Raw genomic sequence first — 19,944 nt, 5'->3', positions numbered from 1 at the left:
TCACGTGGCCATGGGAGACGCCAGCTACCACCCCAACAGGTCCCCTTCCAAGGTACCCTTAGGTGGCTTGCCACCCTCCCACACCCTCCAGTCAATTCAGCAGCTCCATACCTGGCTACACATTTACATCAAAGCTTAAAGGACACTGACACCCAGGTCCCACCCCAGGAGACACCGAAGCTCCAAGAGAGACGTACAGATCCTGCCGCTTTTCAAAGGTACCTCGGGTGATTTCCATGCACCACCAAAGGTGGGCAATGCCAAGCCCTTGCAGGTGTTGGGGTGGTGGGGGGCATTCAGGGTGCTTTACAGACAGTGTTTTACTGATATACAGGGTTTCTGGTGACTAAGGGTAAGTTGTGGGACCCCCCAAGTGCTCCTCACATACTCCTGCAGGCTGGATAGTTTGAGCTGATGTGTGGTTTTAGGACACAAAAAATAGGTGATGGGACACAGGGGAGTCCAAGGATGTTGGGATGGTTTTTCTAGCCCTTCCCTTCCCAGAGAGCTGTCCTGGGAGACCCAGGGCATGTCACTCTCTTGGTTGTATGGCTGGGTGCTGGCTGAGTTTTCATTCAACCCTTTCTCTTCTCTTTACTTTGGGCCTCTAATCGAGGTGAAGTCCATTTCTCCTGGACTGTCCGCACAGTGACTCTCTCCTCTCCTGCATCAGCGTGGAGGGTGGGGTAGCAGAAGCTGGCCTCAGCCATGTTCCCTTATGATCTCTGGAGCATCCTTTGCTGACGATTACCAAATAAGCAGTTCTCAAGGCACAGGGTGAAACTCTGGCACATTTACTCCAAAGAACCTCCCAGAAGGTGGGCCAGTCAGGGATGGATCTCCAGGTGGAGATGCTCACCTGCTGGAGCCCCTGCCTTGTGCTGGGTAAGCACAGCACCTCATCTGCAGGTCCAAGTTCCTGTGCTTAGAGATCACGGGTTTCATTTTCATTTTTCCATCACAGTGGGCAGTTGATCTGCCCATATGTGTGTGTGGGGAGAGAAGAGCAGCTGGATAAGGGGTCCAGTAAGCATGGATCCCAGTCAAGATTCCTCCCAAATCAGTTTTATGACACAAACAGATTATGTCTCCGACCTCAGTTCCTTCAGCTAAAAAGTGATCATATCTATGGTTCCAAGTAGATGTTCCTACTGCCCCTAGGGATCTGGAGGCCTCTTTAAATAATTCAGCATTTTGCCTGGACATCCCCAAGACCTATAGCATACCCATTGGGAACCTTTACCTTATACCATCTTTTTGGTCCCTTCTAGTTCTAATATTTTCTAATTTTTCCCACCCACGTTTTCTATCCTCGTGAGGCTAAGACTTCTTGAGCTGGGATGGTGGCTACATCTGGCTTCGTAGTGGCTGGGAGCTACATGTTGGCTCTAGAACCATTGTAAGTACTGAAACTGGGGAGGAAATTCACTATAGCAACCTACCTCTTGGCCCTTTTCCTTCTTTACCCTTCTCCCAGGCCACACCCTTTTGGCTGTTGACAAGCCTTGGTTACACACGGACAATGCTGGGCCATGTGGCAGTTGTGGATTTGATTTAATGAGGGCCAAGAAAATGGTAATTGCCTCTCCTAGTCATCCAGTAATTGGATGGTGAGGCCATATCTGCAGGGCTCCTAATGTTTGTAACAAATGGTTCAGTGTTGCAACCCCTATTGCCACATGGCTTAGGATGACTCTCAAACATTTTCCTTCCAGGCAGACAGCAATGCCTTCCTCACAGAAAACACCCAAAGGTCTGCTCAGAAATGCACAGGAGAAAGGTGCTCTAAAAGCTTAAGTCTGGTTTCAAACCTCGAGGCTCTGTGGAGCATCTGCCCCACTCAGGGAGCTGGCTATCTTGAACAAAGCCCCAGTCCCTCTTCCTTTGTGCCTCCACTTTCCCCGGCTAGAGTAAGAGCGACCGTGACACAGCACTTTCTATTTTGTAGATGCCTGCTTCCTGTTCAACAAAATGGGCGCCTACCGTGTGCTGGGCTGAAGTCACTTGGGTTGCATATCCTGCTGCTCCCACAAGCTATTTCTCTCCCCAGAAATGTTGCCTTTCATCTCCAAGTGCTCATCAACATCTTTACCTATCAAAGCTCAGCTTAAACATCACTTTTCAAGACTGAGAAAGAGAGCCTGTGACATGTACCATCTGCTGCCTTGATTCGGCCCCATCGCTGGTCCTACTGCACAGGTCACAGACCTACTGTCAGACTTGCCAGCCTGCAGGGTCCTGGAAGATGGGCTCCTGGGCTTCACCTTCTTCCTGTCGTCACCTGCCAGGCTGGCCATCCATGACTGAAAGGACACGCAAACCTGGAGTAAACATTGTGTGATTCGCGATCCATTTGCCTTGTTTAGAGGAAGAAAGGGAAATGTCACAGTAAGATGGACTTCTTAAGCTCTTCAAAGGCCCTGAGTTAGTGTCTGAAAGTCTTCGTGAATTTGGCTCTGATTCAGCAGACTTTGCGGCCTCCTGGGCCACTGGAGGGGGATGGGAACAGTGACTGCTTTCTTTGGTTGCTGATGTTTTTCTTATTCCAATTCCGAAACCAGAACATGGGCTGCTTCCTACTTCCCTCCATGCTATTGGAGAGTTTTGATCATGGGGGACAGCCACCAGCTCTAAAGGGAAATGGCATGAGACTGAGGGGTTCCCAGGTTAGGGACATCTAGTGCCCAAACTGGCTGGGTGTGGGGGGTTCATCCTAAGCAACTCTGTGTAACTTCAAGCATCTGAAGGATAATACAGGAATGTGGGTGGAGAGGGCATGGTGACTAGTTTTATCTAGTCATGTAGGTTCTGCTGGCAGATGGGACAGAGACAACAGTGAGGATGGTCTGGAGGAAAGACGACCTGAGCTGAAGTGTAGTTCATAGATAAGCGGTGCCCTTTGGAAGCCATGGCAGACAGCCATAAAACACCGCGAAGGCAAGTCCTGCAAACACCTGCCAACGCCCAGCTTATCACACAGATTTACAAGCAGAGCCCTGAGAAGCACAGCTACCCCATATCAGAGTCATGTAAATAGACAAAATCAATGACCAGCCAGCCTCAGATCCTTCTCTGGAAGAATCTTGAAGATATGAAGCATCCCTGGGAGAAGTCTTCCCATAAGATGATTTTAAATTTCAAGGGTTTTTGAAGGCGGTCCAGGTTGAAACAGGCATTTGGAAGCTCAGCTCCACTCTGCGCTAAGGAGCAGCCCCAGGACTGAGTGGGGTGGTGAGGCCCTGCCACTGCTTACCGCAGGCTGCTCTGTCAGATGGCGGGGCTCAGTCCAGCACTCGCTTGAGCCAATGGAGTGTGGGTGATTTATTTGTGAAAGCTGGAAAGCGGAGGAAAAACACAAGTCCCTGCCATCTTAGGACAGGGATGATGTAGCTCAGAACATTTATCTCTACTTTAATTATTATAAATGGCCACTGCTGATAATATATCAAAGTCAGCATTTAATTTGCTGTGATGACAGTATTAGTTGATCACTTATCTGGGGAGAATGATGTTATATTGATTTTTCAGGAAAATCAGAGATGAATCAGAATTATTTGCACAAGAACATTAGCCAATAAAGAGAAAGAAGCTCGATCTCCACAATCCTAACAGGATAGAGCATGCTTAAAATTCCCTGCATAGTGCTAAAAAAATATTTAGAAATTAACAATTTAATCTGCTGGGTGTTGGGAAATGCAGTAAAAGCAACTTCATTCATCTTTGAAGAGATTCTGTGCCAGGCCAGGCAGTCGACAGTCTGTTATCTGAAAGGGAGATATTTGCTGAACACATGGATACACACACACACACACACGCTTGCACGCAGGGATGAACATACAGTCCATCCCAGTTCCAGAGCACACACAGCCTCAACATGAGTCCATTAGTGTGTTTCTATTTTCTACATCGAGGACAACAAACACAGCTACAACATATGTGTGCAGGAACACCGAATACCAACCACTTTTTGATGGAAATGGAAAACAACTCCCATAAGGATAACTGAATTTAGAAAGAGTGTGGGCAGATGAGATGATGAGCTGTGCCTTTTCAGTACCGGTACAGCACTTTCTATAATTGTATGTGTACATATCATCCCTTAAATTAAAAGAAGAAAAGAATTCAGGACAAGGTACCCTATCCAAAAAGGTCTACTCTGTTCCTGATGACTTCACTATCAGCTTGAGCTATTTATTTTTTCAAGAATGTAATGTTTGGAGACAGTTTTCATCAGTGAGTCAACCTTGTTTCCTGGTATTAGTTTCACCTTCTGTTATTTTTCCCCACTGCGCTCTCAGCTCTCACCACCGGTGGAACCCTGCCTGGAGAAGGACGTCTGCTCTCTGACACACTGATGACTTGATAAGTCAGGTTCACACACCACGCCACACACATCACACCACACACCACACCACATCACACACATCACACCACCCCACACACCACAGATCACACACACCATACCACACACCACACACACCACACACATCACAAACACCACACCACACACACCATAAAACACACACCACACCACACACCACACACATCACACCACACACCACACCACATCACACACATCACACCACCCCACACACCACAGATCACACACACCATACCACACACCACACACACCACACACATCACAAACACCACACCACACACACCATAAAACACACACCACACCACACACCACACATATCACACACCACACACATCACACCACACCACACCACACACATCACACCACACACCACACCACAAATAACACACCACATCATATCACGCCACACCACATCACACACATCACACCACCCCAAACACCGCACATCACACACACCATACCACACACCACACACACCACACCACACACATCACAGACACCACACCACACACACACCACCATACCACAAATACCACACCACACACCACACACATCACAACACACACACACCACAACACACACACCATACAACACACACCACATCACACACATCACACCACATACCACACATACCACACCACACCACACACCATACCACACACACCACACTACACCACACCACACACCACACCACACCACTCATACTTCAGCACACACATACCATATCATACCATGCACACACACCTGAGATTACACACACAGTGGAATGTGGAGATTTTTCTCCAAAGTTGACTGTTTAATAAGCACTCCATTTTCCAGAAACTCATGCTTGTCTACTCTTATTGCTCTCGATAACCAGGTTGATGGCCATGAGCTCTTTGGCTCTGATGAAGAAGGCTCCTCAGGCTTGAGGCTGCTCCAGATCAGCTGTGCCTCCTGGGAAGGAGGTCAGCCATCCTGCCTCTGTGGCTGAGAGTGCATCACTCCTCATGTGAAGGCGGTTGGTTCTTGCTGAATGGGAGCCCGGGAGAATCTGCAGCTCCTGCTCCAGTCAAGAAAAAGCAGTACCTTAGGATAATGCAGTAAATGAGGGGAAATTTGCTTATTTAAATTATGAATGAGAGATGCAATCTCTGAGGGTCCAGCTGTCTTTCCAAAATCTTTATTTTTTATGGCACTTATAAAGTTCATGAGACTCATATATTCTCTGTCTTATGACTAGTGGCTACGACTGGAGTGAGGTATATGCTGCTCTTCTTACTAAATTCATATCAAGGAAACAGAGGCTCTGAGAGATTAATCAGTTTGTCCACAGCCATGCAATCAGTCTTCAGAATTCACCAGGACACAACTCAAGAGCTGTTCTGCTTTCTTCTCCACACCAGGGGAAACTTTATTCTCTTAATTGATTGCCATAAGGTCTTTCATTGTTTTTTAACCACCCAGTGCTTTTTTTTTTTCTGGCTTTCATCATTTTTTTATTTTTTATTTTGGTATCATTAATCTACAATTACATAAAGAACATTATGTTTACTAGGCTCCCCCCCCTTCACCAAGTCCCCCCCACAAGCCCCATTACAGTCACTGTCCATCAGCGTAGTGAGATGCTGTAGACTCATTACTTGTCTTCTCTATGTTGCACAGCCCTCCCCGTGCCCCCAGCCACTACACATGCTAATTGTAATGCCGCCTTTCTTTTTCCCCGCCCTTATACCTCCCTTCCCACCCATCCTCCTCAGTCACTTTCCCTTTGGTAACTATTAGTCCATTCTTGGGTTCTGTGATTCTCCTGCTGTTTCATTGCTTCAGTTTTCCTTTGTTCTTATACTCCACATATGAGTGAAATCATTTGGTACTTGTCTTTCTCCGCCTGGCTTATTTCACTGAGCATAATACCCTCTAGCTCCATCCATGTTGCTGCAAATGGTAGGATCTGTCTTCTTCTTATGGCTGAATAATATTCCATTGTGTGTATGTACCACATCTTTATCCATTCATCTACTGATGGGCACTTAGGTTGCTTCCATTTCTTAGCTATTGTAAATAGTGCTGCAATAAATATAGGGGTGCATCTATCTTTTTCAAACTGGGCTGTTGCATTCTTAGGGTAAATTCCTTGAAGTGGGATTCCTGGGTCAAATGGTACTTCTATTTTGAGCATTTTGAAGAACCTCCATACTGCTTTCCACAATGGTTGAACTAATTTACATTCCCACCAGCAGTGTAGGAGGGTTCCCCTTTCTGTGCAACCTCGACAACATTTGTTGTTGTTTGTCTTTTGGATGGTGGCAGTCCTTACTGGTGTGAGGTGATATCTCATTGTGGTTTTAATTTGCATTCTCTGATGATTAGCAATGTGGGGAATCTTTTCATGTGTCTGTTGGCCATCTGAATTTCTTCTTTAGAGAACTGTCTATTCAGCTCCTCTGCCCATTTTTAATTGGATTATTTGCTTTTTGTTTGTTGAGGTGTGTGAGCTCTTTATATATTTTGGATGTCAGCCCTTTATCGGATCTGTCATGTATGAATATATTCTCCCATACTGTAGGGTACCTTTTTGTTCTATTGATGGGGTCATTTGCTGTACAGAAGCTTTTCAGCTTGATATAGTCCCACTTGTTCATTTTTGCTTTTGTTTCTCTTGCCCAGGGAGATATGTTCATGAAGAAGTCGCTCATCTTTATGTCTAAGAGATTTTTGCCTATGTTTTTTTCTAAGAGTTTTATGGTTTCATGACTTAAATTCAGGTCTTTGATCCATTTCTAATTTACTTTTGTGTATGGGGTTAGACAGTGATCCAGTTTCATTCTCTTACATGTAGCTGTCCAGTTTTGCCAGCACCATCTGTTGAAGAGACTGTCATTTCCCCATTGTATGTCCATGGCTCCTTTATTGAATATTAATTGACCATATATGTTTGGGTTAATGTCTGGAGTCTCTATTCTGTTCCACTGGTCTGTGGCTCTGTTCTTGTGCCAGTATCAAATTGTCTTGATTACTGTGGCTTTGTAGTAGAGCCTGAAGTTGGGGAGTGAGATCCCCCCACTTTATTCTTCCTTCTCAGGATTGCTTTGGCTATTCGGGGTCTTCAGTGGTAACATATGAATTTTGGAACTATTTGTTCCAGTTTGTTGAAGAATGCTGTTGGCATTTTGACAGGGATTGCATCAAATCTGTGTATTGCTTTGGGCAGGATGGCCATTTTGACTATACTAATTCTTCCTAGCCAAGAGCATGGGATGAGTTTCCATTTTTTAGTGTCCTCTTTAATTTCTCTTAAGAGTGTCTTGTAGTTTTCAGAGTATAGGTCTTTCACTTCCTTGGTTAGGTTTATTCCTAGGTATTTTATTCTTTTTGATGCAGTTGTGAATGGAATTGTTTTCCTGACTTCTCTTTCTATTAGTTCATTGTTAGTGTATAGGAAAGCCACAGATTTCTGTGTGTTAATTTTGTATTCTGCAACTTTGCTGAATTCCGATATTAGTTCTAGTAGTTTTGAAATGGAGTCTTTAGGGTTTTTTATGTACATTATCATGTCATCTGCAAATAGTGACAGCTTAACTTCTTCTTTACCAGTCTGGATTCCTTGTATTTCTTTGTTTTGTCTAATTGCTGTGGCTAGGACCTCCAGTATTATGTTGAATAACAGTGGGGAGAGTGGGCATCCCTGTCTTGTTCTTGATCTCACAGGAAAAGCTTTCAGCTTCTCGCTGTTCAGTATGATGTTAGCTGTGGGTTTATCATATATGGCCTTTATTATGTTGAGGTACTTGCCCTCTATGCCCATCTTGTTGAGAGTTTTTATCATGAATGGATGTTGAATTTTGTTGAATGCTTTTTCAGCATCTATGGAGATGGTCATCTGGTTTTTGTCCTTTTTGTTTATGCGGTGGATGATGTTGATGGACTTTTGAATGTTGTATTATCCTTGCATCCCTGGGATGAATCCCACTTGTTCATGGTATATGATCCTTTTGATGTATTTTTGAATTCGGGTTGCTAATATTTTGTTGAGTATTTTTGCATCTATGTTCATCAGGGATATTGGTCTGTAATTTTCTTTTTTGGTGGGGTCTTTGTCTGGTTTTGGTATTAGGGTGATGTTGACTTCATAGAATGAGTTTGGGAGTATTCCCTTCTCTTCTACTTTTTGGAAAACTTTAAGGAGAATGGGTATTATGTCTTCTCTGTATGTCTGATAAAATTTCGATGTAAATCCATCTGGCCCGGGGGTTTTGTTCTTGGGTAGGTTTTTGTTTACTGCTTCAATTTCTTTGCTAGTAATTGGTTTGTTTAGATTTCGTGTTTCTTCCTTAGTGAGTCTTGGAAGGTTATATTTCTCTAGGAAGTTGTCCATTTCTTGCAGTTTTCCAGCTTGTTAGCATATAGGTTTTCATAGTATTCTCTAATCATTCTTTGTATTTCTGTGGGTTCTGCTGTGATTTTTCCTTTCTCATTTCTGATTCTGTTTATGTGTGTTAATACTCTTTCTCTTAATAAGTTTAGCTAGAGGCTTATCTATTTTGTTTATTTTCTCAAAGAACCAGCTCTTGGTTTCATTGATTTTTTTATTGTTTTATTCTTCTCCATTTTATTTATTTCTTCTCTGATCTTTATTATGTCCCTCCCTCTGCTTACTTTAGGCCTCATTTCTTCTCCTTTTCCAATTTCTATAATTGTGATGTTAGACTATTCATTTGGGATTGTTATTCCATCTTTAAATATGCCTGGATTGCTGTATACTTTCCTCTTAAGACTGCTTTTGCTGTGTCCTACAGAAGTTAGGCTTTGTGTTATTGTTGTCATTTGTTTCCATATATTGCTTGATCTCTATTTTAATTTGGTTGTTGATCCATTGATTATCTAAGAGCATGTTGTTAAGCCTCCATGTGTTTGTGAGTCTTTTTGCCTTCTTTGTACAATTTATTTCTAGTTTTATACCTTTGTGGTCTGAAAAGTTGGTTAGTAGAATTTCAATCTTTTTGAATTTATTGAGGCTCTTTTTGTGGCCTAGTATGTGGTCTATTCTGGAGAATGTTCCATGTGCTCTTGAGAAGAATGTGTATCCTGTTGCTTTAGGATGTAGTGTTCTGTAGATGTCTATTAGGCCCTTCTGCTCTAGTGTGTTGTTCACTGCCTCTGTGTCCTTACTTTTTTTCTGTTTTGTGGATCTATCCTTTGCAGCAAGTGGTGTGTTGAAGTCTCCTAAAATGAATGCATTGCATTCTATTTTCTCCTTTAATTCTGTTTGTATTTGTTTCACATATGTTAGTGTTCCTGTATTGGGTGCATACATATTTATAATGGTTATATTCTCTTGTTGGACCAATCCCTTTATCATTATGTGATGTTCTTCTTTTTATCTCTTGTGACTTTCTTTGTTTTGAAGTCTATTTTGTCTGATACTAGTACTGCAACACCTGCTTCTTTCTCCCTGTTGTTTGCATGAAATATCATTTTCCATCCCTTGACTTTTATTCTGTGCATGTCTTTGGGTTTGAGGTGTGTCTTCTAAGCAGCATATAGATTGGTCTTGCTTTTTTATCCATTCTATTACTGTGTGTATTTTGATTGGTGCATTCACTCCATTTACATTTAGGGTGATTTTTGAAAGATACGTACTTATTGCCATTGCAAGCTTTAGGTACGTGGTTACCAAAGGTTCAAGGTTAGCTTCTTTACTATCTTGCTGTCTAACTTAACTCTCTCATTGAGCTATTATAAACACTGGTGATTTTTTATTTCTTTCCTTTCTTATTCCTCCTCCTCCATTCTTCATATGTTGGATGTTTTGTTCTGTGCTCTTTTGTGTTTCCTTTTACTGCTTTTTTGGATAGTTGATTTTATTTTTGTCTTTAGTTAGTATTTGGTTGGTCTTCTTCTTTGCTGTGATTTTATTTTCTCTTGTGACATCTATTTAGCCTTAGGAGTGCTCCCATCTAGAGCAGTCCCTCTAAAATACCCTATAGAGGTGCTTTGTGGGAGGCAAATTCCCTCATCTTTTGCTTGTCTGGGAATTGTTTAATCCCTCCTTCATATTTAAATGACAATCATGCTGGATACAGTATTCTTGGTTCAAGCCCCTTCTGTTTCATCGAATTAAATATATCATGCCATTCTCTTTTGGCCTGTAAGGTTTCTGTTGGGAAGTCTGATGATAACCTGATGGGTTTTCCTTTGTAGGTCACCTTTTTCTTCTCTCTAGCTGCCTTTAATACTCTGTCCTTGTCTTTGATCTTTGTCATTTTAATTATTTTATGTATTGGTGTTGTACTCCTTGGGTCCCTTCTGTTTGGAGTTTTGTGTGCTTCCGTGGTCTGAGCAACTATTTCCTCCCCCAGTTTGGGGAAGTTTTCAAAAATTATTTCTTCAAAGACCATTTCTATCCCTTTTTCTATCTCTTCTTCTTCTGCTACCCCTATAATGGAAATATTGTTCCATTTGGATTGGTCACACAGTTTTCTTAATATTCTTTCATTCCTGGAGATTCTTTTATCTCTCTCTGCATCAGCTTCTCTGCATTCCTGTTCTCTGATTTCTATTCCATTAACAGCCTCTTGCACCTTATCCAGTCTGCTCTTAAGTCCTTCTAGAGATTGTTGCATTGCTGTAATCTCCCTCTGGACTTCATCCCTTAGCTCTTGCATATTTCTCTGAAGTTCCATCAGCATGGTTATGAACTTAATTTTGAATTCTTTTTCGGGGAGATTTGCTAGGTCTATTTATCTTGGCCCTTTCTCAGGGGTTGTCTGGACTATTTTGGACTGGACTAAATTCTTCTGCCTTTTCATGGTGATAGCAGTGGCTATAGGCAGGTTGTGGGTGTGTCAGCTGGGAGAAGAAAGTCCTTTCCTGCTTGCTGGTTTCCTTGCCCTTTTCTGCTGCTGATGTCAGTTACCTGCACTCCTGGAGCAACTTCTGGGTTAATCCCCTAAACTGCTGTGGGCAGATTCTCTGTCAGAGTAGCGCAGAGCCCTTTTGGGAGAGCCGGGTGTGCTCTCCCATGAAAGCAGCACCCCTGCCTGGCAGCTGTGTGCCAACAGCAACCTTTGTGTCTGGCCCAGGCGGCTGTGCACTGGGCTAAGCAGCTGCTGGGGGTGCAGCTGCTCCTGGGCTGCTCCTCTGCCACCACCAGCTCCCACAGGCCGCTCCTGGGCCCCTCTGGCACCGCCTCCTCTGGTGCATGCTGCTGCTCTCTCACTACTGGGCCGGTGTGTCGGGGTCCATGCTTGTTGGGGGAATGACTGGCAAACTGCTTATCACTGTGAGGGGCTTCTGAGCTGTGTTGCCACCCAGGGGGTTAGGTCATCTAGAGTTCCCCAGTTTCCCAGGTGCTGGGGTGCATGTGTCGGGACAACTTCGTTGAACTTTGAGGTCCCTGTCACTTTAAGACTTGCAAAAAGCACTCGCTTTTCTTTTGTCTCAGGGGTGCCAGTTGCAGGAACCTGCTCGCAGGTTTTGCTTTTCTGTTTCTCTAATATCCAGCACCCCATGCACTGTGTGTCTTCACTCCTGGTGCGGATTTCTAGAGCTGGTTGTTTAGCAGTCCTGGGCTTTCACTCCCTCCCTGCCCTGACTCCTTTATTCCTGCCAGTGTCTGGGATAGGGGGGCGTTTGGGTCCCACTGGGCTGCGGCTTATATCTTACCCTCCCTGCTGAGTTCTCGCAGATGTAGATGTAGTCTGGTTGTTGTACTGTATCTACTAGTGTCTCTTTTAGGAATAGTTCTATTTGTTGTATTTTCAAACATATATATGTTTTGGGGAGGAGATTTCCTCTGAACTACTCATGCCACCTTCTTGGCTTCTCCCCATTTTTAAGGTAACAGGGCTAGCATGCATTTAGATAGATTTCTGAGAGCAGTCATGTAAATTAAACTAGATAAATCATTGCAAATAATTAATTTATAATGGAATTGACACAGAGTATTTGCTTATGACAGCATGCCCAGGCCTGTTCCATTTAGAGCCGATTACCTGTTCCTCTTATGATGAAATTTGAAAAAGTGCTTTTTTGGAATACTATATTTTCTTCAAAAATCCTTGTGCTCTAATTTAACCTTGTCACTTGAAAAGAGGCCCATGGGTGTTGCTGAAGACAGCAGAGTATGTTACTTACTTCACCAAAACATGTATCCTCAGCTGCACAGGCAGGCCAAAAAGCCACAAGAACCAGAGGCCTTGTCTGCATGTTAGAAAGTTATGAGGGAAGGAGACAGAATTCTCACACTTGTTCCCCTCTGCTCAGTAGCATACTGTTATCCAAATTATGATATTGTCAATGAAAAAGCTGTTCATCTGAAATATTGCCCAGAATTTGCTATTTCTTGAGAAGCCCAAAGCTGTTGTTGCTCCCCAAATCCTCCCTGTATGAAGTCAGGGTGATGTCCCCTGTCCTACCTGCTACCTCTCATCCATCTTGAATGGACCTCAGAGTGGTGATTCTGTTGTTTGCTTCCATGTCTTTAGTGTAAATTCCATCTCCCCATTGTTCTTTGAGGGTGAGAACCATGAGTTATACTTGTTGATTATTTAACAAATCCTCTGAAAGTACTCCCTGAGGAATCAATGGGGACTAGACATTGATAAAGTGCATATCACTGTGCTTTTGATGAAGACTGTCCACCCAGATTAGATCAGTGTCCTGCCTTGACAAGAATCCCGCCAGGAATGCTGGGGCTCCTGGAGGAGGAGGCCACTGGTGAATGGGCCAGTCTATCTAATCTGTTCACACCTCATCTTGGGAATGTTCTTCTCTCTAGATCAGGTGCATGCTAGCAAAGTAGCTAAAGGCACTAGTTTTGAGTCAGACTGTGGAAGGTGGCATAACCTCCACAGGTGACTCCAGGCAAGTTATTTAACCAACTGGTGACTCTTTCCTTATTCTAACATGGGTCTAATAATGGTAAGTACCTCATCAGGGCTCAAAATATAGCCAGTGTTTAATGGATGCTTGGGACTTTTATGGTTCTTATAGTATCTCTCCATCTTCTCTTGTTTCATTTTGTTTTTATGTGCATCTTAAATGCACAAAATTCTTACGGTTATTTGCCCAGCAATTTCTTCTCAATTGATCTTCCTTCATATTTAGCCCACTTGTTTCCAATAGCTGAGCTGAAGAGCAGACTCTATGCATGCAGCTCAGTGCCACAAGTCTCCCTGGGGTCTTCTTCTGTAGCGTCAAGGCCAGGGAGCTCCACTCCCATGTTGATCCTGTTCTTTGTTTCAATCATTTCTCAAATCTCTACCTTTCCAAGATGATATCTATGCTCTGTCACTTCCCATGGGGTCTCCTGTCCCTGTTTTTTACCTTCCATCCATCCTTGCTCTGATTCTCTGCTAGATATTCCAAGAAAGTGATTACAACCTGTAAAACAAATTCAGTTCACAGGTGTGTGACTGGAAAAACAAGTCTAGTTGTCAACAAACTTAAAAATAGAAAGCCTTCAAGATTGTGAGTGTCTGGCTCTCCTGAAACCCAGAGGATCAGGCAACACTGGGTCTATCCTGCACAAGGAGACAGTTCAGGGCACCTGGAGCTATTACAGGCTCTCTCCAGGTCCCTGACCCTGCCAGGGGAGATCCAAGCTAAGCTAGACTCTGCTGTGCCCCCTCAGCTGCTTTCCCTACCCAGATCCTGTGGGCATTCAGTTTTGTAACAGAGCAAGACAGTCTGAGCATACAGACCCAGATGATACATGGCTTTGGAGTGTGAAGACCTGGCTACAAGTCCTGGCCTCCACTAGCTGTCTGACTGAGTTGGTCTCTTAATTTTTTTGTTTCCTTATCTGGAAGGTATAAGGACACTTGACTTCTTTCCTTTGCAGGGGTACTGAGAGGAACTCAGGAGACAGTGGTCCTGGAAATGTTTTGTGATGGAGAGTGCAGACATTGGCTCTGACAACGGGGCTGCCCTTGATCTCATGAAGCTTCCCCAGGGTCCTGGGTGTTGTCCACATAAGAGTCTGTGCCATATGTCCCCTGTGGCTCTGATTCTCTGAGTGCAAGAATTTTCACCCATGAGTCTTAAAGGCCATAACACTATCAATCCAGACAAGACATTCTTTTTTGGCCTTTGTGAACTCCCTGAAAGGAGGAGGTAAAGCAGAGATGCATGATGGGCTGACTTTTTTGCAGGCAGGCTGCCTTATTTGGTCTAACGAAGAAGGTAATCCTACACATTTACTCTCCATGCTGGTTTTCACTACAAAGGACCTCACACACCCACATATTGCCCACAAGTTGGCATGACCCCAGGATAAATAAGGCATGCATTCTTCTTCTTAATCACCAATATAAAAACACACATCCTCTCTTTCTATTGCTCTGTGCATGGTTCACACCCTGTATAATTTTATACTGCTCCTGCAGCCCTGACATGCTCTAAGCTACAACTGACATTGATTTACTGACTTATAAAAATGCGTTATCTGTTTTCAGTGTATGCATGTAGTTCTCTGAGAGTTGCTTAGGCAGTGACTTCAGAAAGCAGTGCATAACAAGGTCACACAAGGAGGGTGTAGTGCTTTGTGTCTTAGAATGTTTCACATTGGTAACCACATTTGGGCTTGATCCACTAGTCCATTTCTGTGGGAGCAACCTTATGACGATTTCTAGCTAGATCCTGGCATTTGCTTGCTACATCAACTAAAATTCCTTTAGAATTAGGTCACTCCATGCCCCCTTTATAAGGCAAGCTCTTTAAAATGGAGTCACTGTGATGGCAAACTTGAAAGAAAGGCACATGGTCTTAGAAAAAGTCCTTGCATAGCTCTGAATGTCTGCAAAGAGGAAAATTTTTCCTGTGAGAAGGCAGATATTTTACCACAAAGAAGATCCTAGAGGAAAAGTTCAGCTTGATGGATATGCTGAGCATGAGTTTATCAATTTATGAGCCAAATATTGGTTAAAAAAAATAAAACAATGTAAAATAATGCAATTTTTTTAGTTTCTTAGTTTAAAAATACAATAAAATTCTGCTGAATTTCTAATGGAAATGAATATTCACAACTTTTCTTTACTTAAAGAGTTTTAACAATAACATATTTCCTCAATCCCAAACTATATTTACTTCTATAATTTCAACCCATTTGAAATTAGGGAATAATACGGGCTGGAGATGTTGTTGGTGCTCACCAAGTATCCATGGGATTCTTCACATTCCCCAGCCTATTTGCAGTTTTTCGGGCCTGTGAAATAGGAACCAAAGTATTTGTGTTATTTTCAGGTTCAGGCAGTTAAAAGCCTGGGAGCCTCCTTCATTCCCTGACCTTGCAGACTGTGTACTCCAAATAGGATAGCGGAAAGAGGAAGAATGACCACTCAATCTGCATTCATCTATGGTATGAAAAAGGAATAAACCATTGCTATGCTCAGTCACTTTTGTGGGACTTACTCATTACTACAGCGTGGCCTAGTCTGTCCTGCCTAATGTGTACATTTGAGGTAAAGGGAATTTTTCTGTGGAGAAGGCTAACATTAAATCTATAACAAACTTTATAATCATTGTCCTAGACTCCAAAATATGAAAATTCTATTTATTTTTGTTTCAGCACTCGATGGGAAACTTTTCAAAGCAGTCTTTGCATTTAGAGAAGTGGTTGTCAATTGGAGGGGGCTGGTGGCTTACAAGGAATCCCTGGAGAACACTTCCAAATCCACTTCCCTGCCCCACCTCACCTTCATATCCTCCAGATTTGGATATAACTTTTTTCCTGCATACTTTTGAGAACCACAAATTAGAAAAGTATTCTGTAAGCATAATAATAGTGTTCAAATTAAAATTTCTGCCCTTTTTTGCTTCCATTTTTATTTCATGCAAAACATATATGTACATCAGTGAGATGGGGTTAAGACCAGGCAGGGGCTGTAGAGGACGTGTCAGGTAAAGGGTGAGGAAGTGACAAGGAGGAGCCAGCATGGGCAGGACAAAGGAAGGGGCCAGTGTGCAGACTGCTTACACACAGGAGGTTGGGCAAAATAAGTGAATGTACTGAGGATAATGGGGGTCAGATTTCTCACCACTGGAGAAGGCAGTTATAAATATGGAAAGTGGAAAGGCCAGAATAAACCTGGTACTGCTGGATGAGAGGTGGAGGCATCTGTGTGAACTCATGATTTTTAAATCTATGTAGAGATAGAGACATATATTTATACGGATGAGAGGGGTGGGGGCCTATGAATGCGTACATGCATTCTCCAGATCTCTGCTGAGAAAACCTCGTAGCAACCATACCATAGTACCAATGAGTATGCCTCATACTCAGATCTTAATTGCTAAACAACATTCTTCACTAAAAGGATCCAGGATGTCTTGTAAAAATTGCTGATTCCAGGCTGGGGCAGGGTAAGTATAAGACATGCCTGGAATATTTTCTTCTGCCAAAAATGTAAGAAAGCTCTCAAAAATGATGAGGACATGTGGAAAGGATACAAAAGCCAGGCAGAAGGCCTCCCCCTTGCCAAACCTTGGATCATCTGAGCATCAAAATAAATGGTGATAGTAATGATAGTAATAGATTATTACCCACTGAATAAAATCAGAGTCCATGAGTTCATTCTGATGCAAATAAATAAATGAATAAATACATGAGAGGGAAGGTAAAAGTTCTTAACAACAGAATGCAATTATGAAATGTACAAGGAAATCTGAAATTAGCAACCAAAATAGTAAAAACTGATTCAAGCAAGAATCATCAATGAATTCTACATCCAGTGGGTGGACGTTTGATGACCAGCAAAGTATTTACCTATTCTCAAAGTACTTCACACTTCTATTTTCTCTATTATAAGAGAAAATAGAACCTTAACAGTGGAGAAACCAGGAAGACCTGCAAGCAAGTGACCAGAGTTGACATCAGTGGTGACTAAGCCTAGCGAGGTCCTGTGTCTTCTGAAGTGAGCCACTGAGACACTGGGCCACTTCTGTGGGATTCCTGCTAAAATGCATAGCCTCAACCCAATCATGAGAAAGTGCCAGATAAACCAGACTGTGGCACAGAATAACTGGCTGTTCTCTTCAACAATGCTGAGGTCCTGACAGACTGAACAGCCCTTCCTGAAGGAAGGCAAATGGGGCCGTGGGAACTAAGAGCAACGTGTGGTCCCCAGTTACATGGACAACATGCTTTTTCCCTTCTCTTTTTCACTACAAAGAACATTATTGGGATAAATAGTGAGATTTGAATAAGGTTTATGGAACTAGAGGATAGTAATGTATTGATGTTGATTTCCTTTCATTTTAATTGTGGAAAAAAATGTGTAACAAAAATGATCATCTTAACCATTTCTAAGAGCACAGTTCAGTAGTGTTTAGTACATTCGTGTTGTCAGTGTTAATCCTGATTTGGATTGCTGTACTGTGTTTGTAGGAAAGTCCCTTATTTGCCTTTAGGAAATAGGTATTTTTAGGATAAAATGAGTATATGTATGCTATATACAAATATAGATACATAAAATAGAGAGAAAAATGGTAAAACAAGTGCAGTGAAATAACAATTGGAGACTTGAGATGAAGACAATTCGGAAGCTCTTTGCCAGCTTCTTTCCCATTCCTCAGCAGCCCTCCTGGAAGCGTGCCGAGGGAGCTGCTTTCTCATTTGCTCCCTTTGTGAGTCTGGATCTCTGAAAAAAAATCATCACTGAATAGTAAAATGGAAGAAATGACGAGGCATCTAAGAGGGAGAAACTAGTGCACCTCATACTCATTCCCCTAAGGCATCCTGAAGCAAATCGAATTCCCCTTTCGTTACGGAGTCCCACGTTCCCCTCTGCTTCTCAGTCCCGGGGGCCTCACTGATCCACCGCTCTTCCATCCCAGCCTGGCCTTTCCTTCTTTGAGGTCTTACAGCAGCAAAAGTGATCCTCCAGTTTACTGAGGAGACTGTTGTTTTCTGTTTTCTGTGTATGGTTCCCAAAAGCAAGGTTTTAGTTTTTTTTCTCTATTGTAGTAAAATACACATAACATAAAATATACCATTTTAACCATTTTAAATGTACAGTTGAGTGGTATCAAATACATTCACATTTCTGTGCAAATATCACCATCATCTAACCACAGAATTCTTCGTCTTGCAAAGCTGAAACACTATCCCCATTAAACACTAACTCCCCACCTCCTCTCGCCTAGTCCCTGGAACCTACCTTCTCCGTTTTGCCTCTAGAATCTGATCACTCTAGGGACCTCACATGAGCAGAATCATACAATATCTGTCCTTTTGTATATGGCTTATTTCACTTAGGATAATGTTCTCAAGGTTCAGCTATGTTGTAGCATGTGTCAGGATTTCATTCCTTTTTAAGGCTGAATAATATTTTATGGTAAATATAAACCACATTTCATTTATTCATCTACCAGTCAACACTTTGGTGGCTTCCACCCTTTGGCTATTTTGAATAATACTGCTATAAACATGGGTGTACAAATATCTCTTTAAGACTCTGCTTTCAATGCTTTTAGATATATATCCAGAAGTGGAATTGACTGGGTACTATGACAATATGTCGAAATTTTTGAGGCACTGCCATACTGTTCTCCACAGTGGCCACACCATTTTACATTCCCACCAGCAATGCACAAGAGTTCCAAAGGGTTTTAATTTTTATGTCCCTTGGTCAACAGGCTCATGCTGACAGACCCTTTAACATTATGGTATTTAAACTAAGAGGCTTCATGTGAGATCTGTCTGCTGGCCAACACTGCTGTATGAATCCGCAGTCAGGCCCCATGTGCTAGGGAGCTCACACAACATATTCTTGGACTTGGAATCACAGAGTGTAAGCATTGGAAAGAAACTAGGTATAAGTTTTGACAGGCAAATAGGCCTCTTCTTCAAACCCATTCTGGTTATGCCATTCAGACCCGTAGGTAAAGGACTTGCAGGGTCTGTGAATGGGTATAAAAATATTGTAAAGCATATTTCAAAGTATTCCAAAGCAATAATGTACCCACATATCTCAGACAGAGAAGGTAAGATAAGGCCTTAAAAACTACATCTTGTTTATAAAACAAAAAGCACCAGGAGATTTTTAATACTCATGGTATTAGGATTAGCATTTTCTGGTTACAAATGACAGATGAGCCTTACCATAAATCCAGCATTTAGAGTAGCTCCAGAAGCAATGTAAATCTCCTTTTATCCACTTCAGGAGGATTAGACAGCTGGCAAACACTGCAGAGCCTTGATTCTACGGTGCTTGGATGTCTAGTTGTTAGAAACAGTGATTAGAGCACGTAGTCCTCCTCTCGTTTCTATATGCTTTACTTGCAAAGCCTGTCCCTGAGGCCTACAGTGTCTCCTGGGGTTTACTGGAGCGGACACCAGGCCGAGATGGGTGGCAGCCTGTATTTTAATTCTTTAAATTGCTCGCTCCACCCTTGAGCCTACATATCTACATTGCAAAAAGCATTAAGTCACCACTGGTTTTTATTTTGAGTAGTTCCTTACATGGTGGGATGTGTCAACACAGCCCTGAGGGACAGAGTAGGATGGAAACAGGGTTTTCAGGGCTGGAGTTGAGCAACATTAGGGTTTAAATGGTGATGTGCTTTGGTTCGCTTTTTAT

At 42.7% G+C, this 19,944-nt stretch overlaps 1 long non-coding RNA gene across 1 annotated transcript; it reads right to left on the bottom strand.

Annotated features, from left to right (window-relative positions):
- Positions 1-2,281: 2,281 nt before the first annotated feature.
- On the bottom strand, positions 2,282-19,682 carry LOC140846767 (uncharacterized). The gene is made up of 3 exons (XR_012126167.1): positions 19,467-19,682; positions 15,517-15,569; positions 2,282-5,423 (listed from the first exon to the last, which is right to left on the bottom strand). It is a non-coding gene; the product is annotated as an uncharacterized lncRNA (long non-coding RNA).
- Positions 19,683-19,944: the final 262 nt, after the last annotated feature.

The sequence above is a fragment of the Manis javanica genome, chromosome 16 (genome assembly GCF_040802235.1).
Source record: "Manis javanica isolate MJ-LG chromosome 16, MJ_LKY, whole genome shotgun sequence".
Classification (NCBI taxonomy): Eukaryota; Metazoa; Chordata; class Mammalia; order Pholidota; family Manidae; genus Manis; species Manis javanica.
Note: the sequence above shows the minus strand (reverse complement) of the source record. Positions and strands in the feature narration are given on the sequence as shown.